At 48.3% G+C, this 13,573-nt stretch overlaps 1 protein-coding gene across 5 annotated transcripts in view; it reads left to right on the forward strand.

Moving 5' to 3' along the window:
• The first annotated feature begins 311 nt into the window (after positions 1-311).
• Positions 312-13,573, forward strand: part of phf20l1 (PHD finger protein 20 like 1) — a 144,346-nt gene continuing 131,084 nt past the window's right edge. For 2 of the 5 annotated variants that reach the window (XM_069922216.1, XM_069922218.1), the window contains exons 1-2: positions 392-583; positions 9,777-9,869. The gene's annotated coding sequence lies outside the window, so the exon portion shown is untranslated. Of the gene's footprint in view, positions 365-387; positions 584-9,776; positions 9,870-13,573 lie in introns of those variants that run through there. The other 3 variants (XM_069922217.1, XM_069922220.1, XM_069922221.1) reach the window with 3 other exon arrangements.

Here is a 13,573-nt window from a genome sequence, read left to right on the forward strand (position 1 = left end):
GATGAATCAGTGGAATTCTCTGGAGGCTAGATCACTGCAGGAACTGAAGTTGCAGATGTCCACCTTTCTGAAAGATGACCCTTTGGAACTGGTACAGATCAAGAGTGGATCATCAGATAGCAGACTGAATGGAGAGTTTGGCTTGAAGTGCCAGGTCACTTGTTTCTGCTTCCTTGCTTTCTTCTGAAATGTTGGATTGAAACATTGAACCTCCCCATCCCACTGACTCCACCACATCACCCCCACCACCCGCCCGCGCGCCCGCGCGCCCGCGCCCCAGGTCGCCGCCACGCTCTCGGCGTGCGCGCTGACGTCACGGGGAGCGCTCGGGTGGACGTCGCGGTGTTTTGAAAGGAGGAAGAAGGTGGGGGGGGGGGGGAAACGAGTGAGAGGGGTGGCCGTGGGGAGAAGTGAGCGCGGGGGCGGGGAGGGGAGGGAGGGAGGGAGGGAGGCGGGGAAGCGATTGATGGGCAGTAAAGGTCGAGCAGCCGTCGCCGGGCCCGCTGCAAGCTCCAACAGACGAGGGGCGGCCCGCGGAGCCGTGCGAGCGCGAGAGAGGCCGGGCGCAATATGAGGGGGGAAGGTAAGGCCTCGGCCTGTCTGGCTCAGTTCAGGGGAGGGGAGGGGAGGGGAGGGGAGGGAGGGAGGGGGAAGGGAGCAGCACCACCAAGGGGCTCGGCGCCCCCCCCCCCGCCCCCCCATCCCCCCGCAGCGTGGACCTGCCGTTAATGGCACGCATTAATAGTTCAATTCCAGTCATATTCGCCGTTCAGAAAATGCAACTGGAACTAAAACAAAAGGAGGTTCTCTTCCAGTGGAAAGTATCGGACTATTGGGGGGGAGGGAGAGGGGAGGTGGGGGGGGAGGGAGAGGGGAGGTGGGGGGGAGGGAGAGGGGAGGTGGGGGGGAGGGAGAGGGGAGGTGGGGGGGAGGGAGAGGGGAGGTGGGGGGGAGGGAGAGGGGAGGTGGGGGGGAGGGAGAGGGGAGGTGGGGGGGAGGGAGAGGGGAGGTGGGGGGGAGGGAGAGGGGAGGTGGGGGGGAGGGAGAGGGGAGGTGGGGGGGAGGGAGAGGGGAGGTGGGGGGGAGGGAGAGGGGAGGTGGGGGGGAGGGAGAGGGGAGGTGGGGGGGAGGGAGAGGGGAGGTGGGGGGGAGGGAGAGGGGAGGTGGGGGGGAGGGAGAGGGGAGGTGGGGGGGAGGGAGAGGGGAGGTGGGGGGGAGGGAGAGGGGAGGTGGGGGGGAGGGAGAGGGGAGGTGGGGGGGAGGGAGAGGGGAGGTGGGGGGGAGGGAGAGGGGAGGTGGGGGGGAGAGAGAGGGGAGGTGGGGGGGGAGAGAGGGGAGGTGGGGGGAGAGGGGAGGGGGGGGAGAGGGGAGGGGGGAGGTGGGGGGGGGGAGAGGGGAGGTGGTCCAAAGAGTAGAATATGTACCAGCTCATGACCCAGGTTTCAAATTGTAAAGTATGAATGAAACACTTGCAAATAATATTTACAGGTTAGAAATGAACAAAACTTTTTGCCCATTTCGATGGAATGAGTGCAAAAAAATGTTTCTGGGACATCAGAATAATGCACCTTCATTGCAAACTCGAAGACAGGGTATATTTGTCCTGCGACAGACTCTTGATCTCCAGTTGAATGAATACTGGGTGAATGGGGAAAGTAATCAGGAGGAAATAAACCCGCAGCTGCATGTTTTGACCAATGTGAACTGTAAATGGATGTGCTGCATATGTCAAATGTTTGAACTCGTCAGAATAGTTTTTACACCAAAGTCCCAGCATGTTTGATATGATGGTGAGGATGATTGCTCATGGCAAGGGCATTTGGTAACGTGGATGGATGGATGGAGAGGGAAAGGTGTGTTTAATTGAAGAAATTCTTCTGAAATATTTAAAAGGCCTATTTTTTAAAAAAAATAAATGAGACTGCTTGTTGACAACTGTTGTTGAGAATAAAGGCAGGGTACGAGTTGAGTTGGTATGAAATCTGAGGTTTATTCTGTTCAGTTGTACAGCATGGAAGCAAAATCTCTGTCCATCTTGTCCATGCTGACCAAATGTCTGCACTGATCCCTTTTACCTACATTTGGCCCAGATCACACTCCATCGTTCCTCCCCAAGTATCTGTCTTTTTGAATTTTGTAATTGTTCCTGCTCTACCACCTCATTTTTATATACCCATCACAAGAACCTTGCGCTCATGATCCTTTCCACAAGCTGTGGCAAAATGTGCCAATTTGATCCCCTTTAAATCTTGCCCCTCCGATCCCCTTTAAATCTTGCTCCTCCAAGATTTTAGACATTCTTACCTTGGGAAAAAAAATACTGCCTGCCTTCATAATCTTATAAACCTCTATAATATAATAAAATAATGGAGTTTATATGGTCACCCCACCACCACCCCCCCTCCCCCCCCCCCGGCCCGGCCTCCTTCACTCCAGGAAAGGCAATCAGTATCTATCCAATCACTCTTTACACCTCAAACCCTGCAGTCCCAGAAACTTCCTGATGAATTCTTGATGTTACATCTTTGGAGTTTCATGGGCATCACGTGGGTTTCCATAGATGTCTTTAGAATTTGATCTCACTATTTTCCATGTTTAAATTTGGGCAATGGATTTTGAACATTGCCACCTCCATACTTAAATATAGAGTGAAGTTAAGACATAAGTGAAACACTGGAGCATGACCTAGCCCTGTTTGCACTGGCATCCAATTGAAGGATTTGTGGCAGTACGCCATTAGGCAGGCGAACCGGCCCTGCTTGTCACGCACGCAGCGGGGCAGCCGGCCAAAATGGCGTTGTTGGGGGTTTCCTCCCGACCTCGGCACCGGGCCCAGAAGCCCGCGCTTGGGGACCCACGTGACGCCCCGGTGACGTCGGGGCCCCCAGCGTGGTTCTCAGCCAGGTCCAGGCTGGGAGTACAAGACCAGCCAGGCAGCCTGCAATAAATCAGTTTTTGCTCACTGAACTCAACCCATCTGGTTGTGCGATCCTTCAGTTAGCAGTGTAGCCGCCGCTACAAATGCTGACCCTGACAGGTTCAAACGTCTTTGAACCCAACATGAATGACCCTTTGATCAACGCTATAGCCATCAAACTTCCTGACTTCTGGGTTCAGGAGCCGGAGACCTGGTTCAGCCACGCAGAGGCTCAGTTTCACCTACGCCAGATTTCATCGGATTTACCAAGTTTTACCATGTGGTCACCGCCCTGGACCAGGCCACCGCCAAACGAGTGCCTCGTTCAGCACCCACCCGGAGAAGATAAGTACGGGACCATCAAGTGGGTGCTCTCCGGCTTCCTCGGCCTCTCCAGGCGCCAGCGTGCCGCTAGGATGTTGCGCCTCGACGCTTTAGGGGGCAGAACTCCAATCGAGTTGATGGACGAGATGCTCGCGCTCATGGGTGATCACACCAACTGCCCACTCTTCCAGTGCATCTTTCTCGACCATCTGCCTGAAGACATCCAGCCGTTACTGTCCCAGGAGAGCTTTGTCGACCCTAGGAAGGTTGCTCAACAGGCTCAGGAGCTATGGCTCGAACAATTCCCAGAGGGCTCAGCAGCCCAGCAGGTTATGAGTCATGGGCATGACCACGCCAAGCCTTCCTCTAGTGCTGCGGAGGAACACCTAGCCCCTGCAGGAGCCTCAAAGAGCATAGCCAGAAGCAAGTCATCTACTCCAGGCCTCTGCTTCTTCCATCAGCACTGGGGAGCCAAGGCTCGGAAGTGTTGTCAGCCCTGCTCGTTCCAGGGAAACGAGCAGGCTGGCCGCTGTTAATGGCTGGGGCGACTGGCCAAGAACACAGCCTTCTCTACCTGCGGGATTCAGTCAGCAGCTGATGCTTCCTCATCGACACCGGGGCCCAGATCAGCGTCATCCCGGCCACAGCCATCGAGTCCCGGAACCGGCCTTGAGGACCTCCCCTCTGTGCAGCCAATTCGATGGAGATCTGGATGTATGGAGACAAGACCATCCACTTCCAGATCAGCTAGCGGAAGTTCTCGTGGAGGTTCACCGTTTCGTCCCTTCCAACTGCCATCCTGGGTGTCAACTTCCTCCTCACCCACGAACTCCTGGTTGACATTCGAGGTAGGCAACTGGTAGATGGCCGTACCTTCTAATCCGTTCGCCTCAACGCCTCCCGCACAGAGCAGCCACAGATGGCCACGGTCAGAACGCCCAAGGATGAGTTTCAGCGTATCCTGGATGAGTTCCCGTCCCTCCTCAAGCCGCAGTTCTCCGCCGCCTCACCACGCCACGAGGTGTTTCATTACATCCCCATCCAAGGCCTGTTGATCCATGCCAAGACACGCCAGCTCCTGCCGGACAAGCTCCAGATAGCGAAGGAAGAGTTCTCGCATCTGCAGGAGCTGGGGATCATTCGACACTCCGACAGTCCTTGGGCCTCACCACTCCACCTGGTCCTGAAAGCCTCCGGCGGCTGGCACCTCTGCGGAGATTATCGACGGCTTAACAACGCGACGGTACCTGACTGTTAACCGATCCCTCACATCCAGGACTTTACGGCCAACCTACATGGTGCGAGGGTATTCTCCAAGGTCGACCTGGTGTGCGGGTATCACCAAATCCCGGTGCACCCCAAGGACATACCCAAAACAGCTATCATCACCTCCTTTGGCTTGTTCGAGTTCCCACGTATGCCCTTCAGGCTTAAGAATGCCACCCAGACCTTCCAGCACCTTATAGACACAATGGGAAGGGATTTGAATTTCATATTCATTTACCTGGACGACATCCTTTTCGTCAGCAGAGACCGGGCCATACACAAGTCTCACCTGCATAGCCTCTTCTCCCGACTGGCCGACTTCGGCCTAATGATCAATCAGACCAAATGCCAGATCGGGAAAGAGACCATGCAGTTCCTGGGCCATACCATCACGGCCAAAGGAGCCACACCTGCTGCTACGAAGGTCACTGCAATCAGGGAGTTCCCACGCCCGGACAACTTCATGGGGCTACAGGAGTTCGCGGGTATGGTCAATTTCTATAACCGCTTCATTCCAGGCGCTGCGTGCATCATGCAGCTGCTCTTCGCCCTCATTGTGGCCAAAGGCAAGACACTCGCCTGGACTCCAGAGGCCAGCAGGGCATTCGAAGCCCCGAAAGATGCCCTCTCGAAGGCTACACTGCTTATCCACCCACGCACCGACCTGCATATGGCGCTCTTCGTCAGTGCCTCTGCCACAGCTGTCGGCGCCGTCCTGGAGCAGCAAGTGAACGGACAGTGGAAACCACTGGCATTCTTTAGCCAACTTCTTCGCCCGGAAAGTATAGCGCTTTCGATCGTGAGTTGCTGGGCATGTACCTGGCAGTGCGTCATTTCTGCTATTTCTTGGAGGGGAGGCCTTTCACCTTTTTTACCTTCCACAAACCCCTCACTCAGGCGCTCGCTATGGCAAGAGATCCCTGGTCGGCCCGCCAACAGCGTCACCTCTCCTTTGTGTCGGAGTTCACCACCGACATTTGGCACAAGGTGGGGAAAGACAACGTGGTCACCGATGCACTCTCATGACCGGCCATTTGCGAGCTGACACCGGGCCTCGACTTCGACCAGCTCGCCCGGGACCAGAAGTCCTACGAGGAGATGTGGGCCTTCAGGACTGCCATTACGGGCCTGCGGTTCCAGGACCTCCTGCCTCCTCACGGTGAGGGCACCATCCTGTGTGATGTCTCCATGGGCACCCTGCGACCAGTGGTTCCTTGCGCAGGCAAGTCTTCCACCATATCCATGACCTTTCCCTCCCTTCCATTAGGTCCACAGTCCGTATGGTGGCAGAACGTTTCATCTGGCATGGGCTTCGGAAGCAGATTTTGGACTGGGCCAGAACCTGCACTCATTGTCAGCTTTCCAAGGTACACAGGCACACCAGAGCGCCCGTACAAGATTTCGAACACGTCCGGGAACGGTTCAGCTACATACATGTGGACATCGTCAGACCCTTGCCTGTTTCCCGAGGTAACAGTTACCTTTTCACCGTGGAGACCGCACCACTTGTTGGCCTGAGGCGATCCCAATGCCAGATGGCTCCAAGGACTCCTGCTCCCAAGCGCTTTTGAACGGTTGGGTTGCCCAGTTCGGCATCCCGAACCACCTAACCAGTGATCGGGCACCCAGTTCACCTCTGCGCTTTGGGCACAGCTCGCCAACAGGCTGGGGATCGAGCTACATCACACCACAGCCTATCACCCACAGGCCAATGGGCTAGTCAAGAAATTGCACCGCCACCTTAAGTCGGCACTTATGGCCCCGCCTCACCGGCCCCGACTTGGTGGATGAGCTTCCTTGGGTGCTCCTGGGCATCCGCTCGACACCCAAAGAGGACCTTCAGGTGTCATCAGCCGAGCTGGTCTGCAGTGCACCGCTAGCCCTACCTGATGTGTTCGTCAACGCACCTCATAATCCCCAGCAGTCACCGCACGGTCTACTTCCCCGCCTCCGGGTCCATTTGGACTCCTTCACACCCCCACTGCCACCCAGACGGCACATAGGTCTCTCATGTCCCCAGCGAGCTGTACTCTGCAGAGTACGTTTTTATCAGGCGGGGCCCGTCCACAGCACCTCTACAAAGACCATACGAAGGGCCGTACAAAGTCGTCTAGTGTTCAGGATCCACTTTCACACTGGACGTCGGTGGTAAGAGGGAACTGTTTACGGTGGAACAGGTTAAAGCCAGCCCACCTCGACCCCACCGAACCAGTAGTTGTGGCCCAACTCAAGAAATGAGACCGCCCGCCAAAAAAAGGACATTGGCGCCGGTTCTGGGGGTGGCTGTGTGGCGGTACGCCATTAGGCAGGCGAACCGGCCCCGCTTGTCACGCATGTAGCGGGGCAGCCGCCCAAAATGGTGCCTTTGGGGGTTTCCTCTGACCTCGGCACCTGGCTCTGAAGCCCATGCTTGGGGACCCAAGTGACGCCCCGGTGATGTCGGGGCCCCCCAGCGTGGTTCTCAGCCAGGTCTGGGCTGGGAGTATAAGACCAGCCAAACAGCCTGCAATAAATTAGTTTTTGCTCACTGAACTCAACCCTTCTAGTTGTGCGATCCTTCAGTTAGCAGTGTAGCCGCTGTTACAGATTATCAAATTAAATTTGGCAACAATATTGCAATTTCAACAGATAACAAGGAACTCACTCAGTACCAGAGGAAATTTGGAATTTTCACGATGGAGCATTGTGGATCATTTACATGACTAAACGTAAAAAGCTGCCATGATTTTAGCTGCTTAATAATAATACAGGTACACGATCCTTGATCCGGACATCTAAAATCCGGAAAGCTCCAAAATCTGGCAATTGGGGACCAGCGGTTGGGGGAAGGGGGATACTGCCGGGTGGCTGCGGGACCGCGGTTGGGGGAGACGGCCGGGGGATGGGCGGCCGGGGGAAGCGGCCGGGAGTCCGTGGTTGAGGGAGACTGCCGGGCGGCCGAGGGACCGTGGTCAGGGGAGGTGACCGAGGGACCGGCAGTTGGGGGAGGTGGCTGAGAATCTGGCGGTCGGGGGAGATGGCTGAGGGACCGGCGGTCAAGGGAGGCAGGCCGGGCGACTGGAAGGGATTGGGGGTAGATACTGCAGCACAATTCTGGTGGGCTTTCCGAAATCCAGAAAAATCCGAAATTCGGAACACACTGTCCCCCGAGTGTTCCGAATAAAGGATCGTGTACCTGTACAAGTTTTTTGTACGAGTTTGCAGCTAATCTTTTCAGGCGACTTAATTTTGGTAGTTTCACAATGAAACTAGTGTCTTAATTTGAGCAACCAATGACAGTAAATTTGTGTATAATTCTACAAATAATTGTTGCAATGCAGGAAAATTAGGTAACGTGAGAGGGTTCAGGAACAGGGGGTTCATAGTTCATAACATTAAGAATAACATTCTGTTGATGTATTCATTGGAAACTAAGCTTGGTTCTTGGTAAGAAATACATAGAATAAAAATGGAAATGGGTGTAAATTTTGTGTTAGAATAAATGGATCAATGTTGGGTTATTCTGGTTTAAAACAATGTAGGGTAAGATAGAGAATGGATTCAATTCCTGAAGATGCTAGCTGGCAGTAAATCTAAAGAGTTGCAGCTATGAGGCTAGTTTTGTTTAAAAATAATATGGTAAAGGTATTTAAAATAATTTTGGAGTGATACCGTATGGATAGAAACGGATTATTTGGGAAGTACCACCTGTGGAACTGCAAGTGACACCTGGATGGGGATTAACTCATGAATGTGGAAGCCTCAGAACTTTATGTTGCCTTTTATTTACTGACTGCTCTGCATTTGTGACCCTTGTGAGGTCCTTCGTTGTTCAGTATCGTGGCTCAAATTTGCAGATGTTCTTAGCGCTTGCAGTTGGGAACCAGTCCACTGAATGTGTACTAGTTGAAATGTTTGCAGAAACATTGATGGTTGAGTATTTCATAAATTAATTGGATTAAATTGAGTGTTTTAGTTGTTTTATACTGTATATTTTAACATTTTAAGTTTTTAAAAAATATTTTGTTATTTTAAAATTGTTTTTAAACATTTATGGTTGGCATTCATTATTCAATTTGTGATGGCTTTGACAGTCATCTGAGGAGGTGTAGTTCAAGGTAAAGTTTTTATCTGATTGTACCAGTACAACCCATTAAAACTATTCTCCAGTCCACGGTGAAGAACAGTGCAACATACAGAGATAACATGCATACGCAGTGCAGTGCTGTTACAGCGCCAGTGATCGGGTTCAAATTCGGTACTGTCTGTAAGGAGTTTGTATGTTCTCCCTGTGTCTACATGGGTTTCATTCAGATGCGCCGATTTCAAAATGTACAGGGGGTATGGGTCAGTTGGGTATAATTGGGTGGCATGGGGTTGTAGGCCAAAAGGGCTTGTTGCTGTGCTGTATGTCTAAATTAAATTAAAAATACTGACAAATGGCACATTCACACAGTGCATATATACATTAAGTACATTAAAATAAATATCAATAAATAGTAGAGTCACAGAGTTGTTTTAGGAATCATTTAGGAGTCTCACTGTGGGAAGAAGCTGTTCCTCAGTTGTCAATGTTTTCTTCAGATTTTTAATCATGGATAGGTTTGTTCTGTTTCCTCACTCTAATCTTGTGTGTGATGGTTTTGCCATTGAACATGGCTTAGGAGCAAGTTGACATTGGGTGATCCACATAACCACAAAAGATGTGATCAGACATTTTTTGTATGTTGTGGCAGGAAAATCTGAGCCAATGTTTCCAGCATTTGAGATGTCCAGAAGGTCAAAGACAAAGATATGACTCAGAAAGTCTTTTTTCCCTCAAGGAGATATGTGACACTATTGAACATGTTTTGCAGGGACCTTATCAAGTTTTAAAAATAAATTATATAAGAGAAAGAGTGAAACGGAAATGATGTAATAATTGGGAAGTTTTTTATATATATATATATATATATATATATATAAAATGAATAGAATTCTGGATTTTCCATTTGTTTCTAGAGATTATGCACAGAAAAACTACACAATGTTGAGTGGTTGGACCACATCTTGATAGGATGGGTCTGCAGAGTTTAGAGTTTTTTTGGCAGACTTTTTTTTGAAATCATTCAGTAGAGAAAAGACCATGTAAAACATAGTGTAAATGTTGCATTTCTTTCTGTAGAAAAATATTATTGTTAATGAAAAGTCAAAACATTTGTAATTCATTGCTACTTCCACTCTTGTAATGATTTTTAATGGCATGGAATGTTATTTTGCAAATTTATATTTTATAATTCAATGTTTGCAGGGATGTCTTTCGACATGACCAACATTTACTCCTGTGTTGATGTATTATGATGGAGAAACTAATGTTGAACAAGAAATGAAGATTGAGGGACTTGTGAGTATGGTGCCTACTTAGTTCAACTAGTTATAAAGATATATTGATTGTAGTTCCTCTCTACCACATATTAATTATTTCCATGCCCAGTACATGCAATTGATCAATTTCTCTTTTTGAGATAAATTTCCTACTCTTTCTGTCCCAATGGTCTCTGGCTGAACATCGTATCTTCCAATTTCTCTTTCCATGTTTAAAGCTTTCTTGGGAAATTCAAGTTCTGTTTCCATTTTTATTTATTAGAAGTAGAAGTTACTTGTCTTTCTTGACAGAATATGTTGTGTAGTTTTAGCTAAAAACAAAGTGCTGGAAACCTTTTGTGATTAATGACAAAGGGGTTAATGGGGTTTTCATGTAATGACTGAATTGCAATAAATGAAAATTAAAACTGATATAGTTCAGAATGAAACCAGGTTTATTTGGCAAACTAAGATGATGAGAACAAAAGAAATAGGAGCAGGATTGGGCCATCTGACCCGATGGTCCTGCTCCGCCATTCAGTTTGATCATGGCTGATCTGATGATAGGCTCATCTTCACCTACCTGGCTTTTCCCCATATCCCTTAATTTCCTTATTATGTAGAAATATATCCAACCTTGTCTTAAATATATTTACTGAGGTCACCTCCACTGCTTCAAGGGGCAGCGAAATTCTACAGATTTACCATCCTCTTGGGGGAAAAGCAGTTCCTCCTCATCTGTCCTAAATTTACTACACTAAATCTTGTGGCTATGTTCCCTAGTTCTGGTCTCCTCTACCAGTGGATACGACTTGTCTACCTCTATCTTAACAATACCTTTCATTTTTTTTATCTGTTTCTATGATCCCCTCTCATTCTTCTAAGTTCTAGTGAGTACAGCTCCGGGTGACTTACTCTCCTCATATGCCAATGTCTTCATCCCCTGGAATCAACCTGGTGAAGCTCCTCTCCACTGCCTCTAAAGTCAGTACATTCTACCTCCAGCACTCAGTACTCTTGATGTGATCTCAACAGTAATTTGTACAGTTGCAGCGTAACCTCCCTGCTCTTAAATTCAATCCCTCCAGCAATGAAGGCCAACATTCTATTTGCCTACTTGATAGCTTGCTGCACCTGCAAACCAACCTTTTCTGATTCATGCACAAACAGTTCAAGTCCTTCTGCACGTCAGCAAGCTGCAATCTCTTGCCATTTAAAAAAATTGATCTCCCATTTTTACTTCCAAAGTGAATAACCTCACATTTTTCAACATTATACTCCATCTGCCCATTCACTTAACCTAGGGGTGTATGTCTGTGTCAAGAGATCTCTCTCTGCAGACTCTCTGTATCCTCTGCACAATTTGCTTTACCATTCAACTTGTGTCATCAGCATACTTAGATGCACTACACTTTAGCCCCTCTTCCAGATCGTTTATGTATTGTGACAGAGTATATAGAAATGTTTTTGGGAGATAAATTGGGAAAGGTTTGTTAGAGTAGGTCACATACAAAAACTTTAAAAAAAGATCTTATTTGAAATACTGGAGCTATGCTAGACATAGTGGCTTCTCACACTTTTTTGCAAGAGTTTTGAAGAGTGCTCATGAGATGTCACTAATGAATTCTTGTTTACCCAAAAGAGAATGCTGACTCCGCTATTGTCTGCAAGAGACTTGCTGTTGTAAGAGGGTCATGTGGTTTTGCAAGCAGAGAGAGTCAAACAAGCTTTCTCTCAGTCTCAGAATGTGTGAGAGAGAGAGAGAGAAGCAGAGGTCACTTGGTGTTAGCCAGCAGAAGTTGCTGGGACTGAAATAGGACAAGCTGGCAAGCTTTTGGAAGACAGTCTGGTTGTAGCTCTTGTGGTTCATGCAAGAGCTGAGGACTGGCTGCCTAATGTTTTACTTGAAATAAGAGAAACAAAAAGGAACTCTGTGGTGACCTGAAAGAAAGAGGTTATCATCTGGAGAACCCTGATGGGACAAGTTTCTTCGGCTAGATACTGAAGTGGCTGATTAAAAAGGAATAAGTTGTGGGTGTCCAGAGAACAACAAATCTCTCTCTGAAAACAGATAAGAACCTTCCTGAGCAGTAACCATTTACCTTTCAAGCATCAAAGCCTGGTGAACTTTATAAATGTTAAATTCTGCGCACAGTATAAGAATTGACTGCAACCCGTGAACTTGGAGGAATGAGAAGCGAGATTGGACTGTGAATCAAAGAACTTTTCTGAACTTACACATTACGTACACGTGCGCTTAGAATTAGAAGGGGGTTAAGTTAATAATAGATAAGTTAGAGTTTGATTCTGTTTTCATGTTTAAAGATAATTGAAAGCAACTTTTGTTTAAGTAACCATTTCTCTTGGTGGATATCTACTGCTGCTGATCCTCTGGGCTCATAACATTTTACCGTGAATAGTTTCGGGCCCAGCACCAATGCCTGCAGCACCCCACTCTCCACCAATTGCCAACCAGGAAAACACCCCTGCACCCCAAATCTCTGCTTTCTATTGGTTAACCAATCATATAACCATGCTCATACATCACCCCGCCCCAAATCCATGCATTGCTATCTTCTGTACGTCTTTTATGCAGCACCTTACCAAATGCCTTCTGGAAATCCAGGGTAACACCGTCTATCTGCTCCTCACTATTTACTGTGGTCATATCCTCAAAGAGCTCCAATAAATTTGTCAAACAGGGCCTGCCTTTGCTGAATCCAGGCTGCATCTGCCTGAGGGATCCATTTCACTCCAGCTGCCTCAGTGTTTCTTCTTTAATGATGTTAAACTAACTGGCTTCTTGTTCCTTTCCTTTTGCCTACATCCTTTTTTGAACAGTGGTGTGGCATTCACAGTTCCAATCCAAGGGGACCTATCCAGAGTCCAGAGAATTTTGTTAAATTATCACCAGAGCCTTGACTATAACTTCTGCCGTTTCTTTCAGTACCCTTGGATGCATTCCATCAGGACCAGGGCATTTGTGTATCTTTAGACCTATGTTTTCAAACTTTTTCTTTCCACTCACATACCACCTTAAGTAATCCCCATTCATAGTGGGAGGGGAAGGTTGAGAATCACTGTTCTAGACCCATTTGTTACTGAAATATTTTGCTTGAGAAAAATTGTCATTGCCCATTTCCTTTGGAGTTATGAATCCTTGAACATAGCAAGTCAATTAGGTACGATTAAAACAGTGGTTTTCAAACTTTTTCTTTCCACTCACATACCACCTTAAGTAATCCCTTACTAATCTCAGAGCACCTATGGCATAGGGATTACTTAAGGTGTTATATGAGTGGAAAGAAAAAGTTTGAAAATCAATGCTTTAGATCCTCAAGTTTTCTAAGTACACCCTCTTTAGTGATACCTATCACATCCAGGTCTCCGCTCCTATCATCCATAACATCTGTCCTTGGCATATTGGATGTGCCCTTCACTGTGAATACCTGCACTCATTATCTAATATCAATTCCCGCATCTCATCTTCCAAGGGTCCACCATCACTTTATCCACCCTTTAGTGCTTTACGTAATTATAAAAACTTTTACTGTCCATTTTTATATTTTGTGCTAATCTTTTCTCATAGTCTCTCTTCCCTTTATTGCTTGCATAGTGGTTCTTTGTTGCTTAATAATGGTTTCCCAATCTTTTAGTTTCCCACTGCTCTTGGTGACTTTGAAAGTACAATCTTTTACTTTGATGCTTTCCTTTATCCTTAGTTATCCAAGGCTGGCTGCCCCC

The sequence above is a fragment of the Narcine bancroftii genome, chromosome 2 (genome assembly GCF_036971445.1).
Source record: "Narcine bancroftii isolate sNarBan1 chromosome 2, sNarBan1.hap1, whole genome shotgun sequence".
NCBI classification, from domain to species: domain Eukaryota; kingdom Metazoa; phylum Chordata; class Chondrichthyes; order Torpediniformes; family Narcinidae; genus Narcine; species Narcine bancroftii.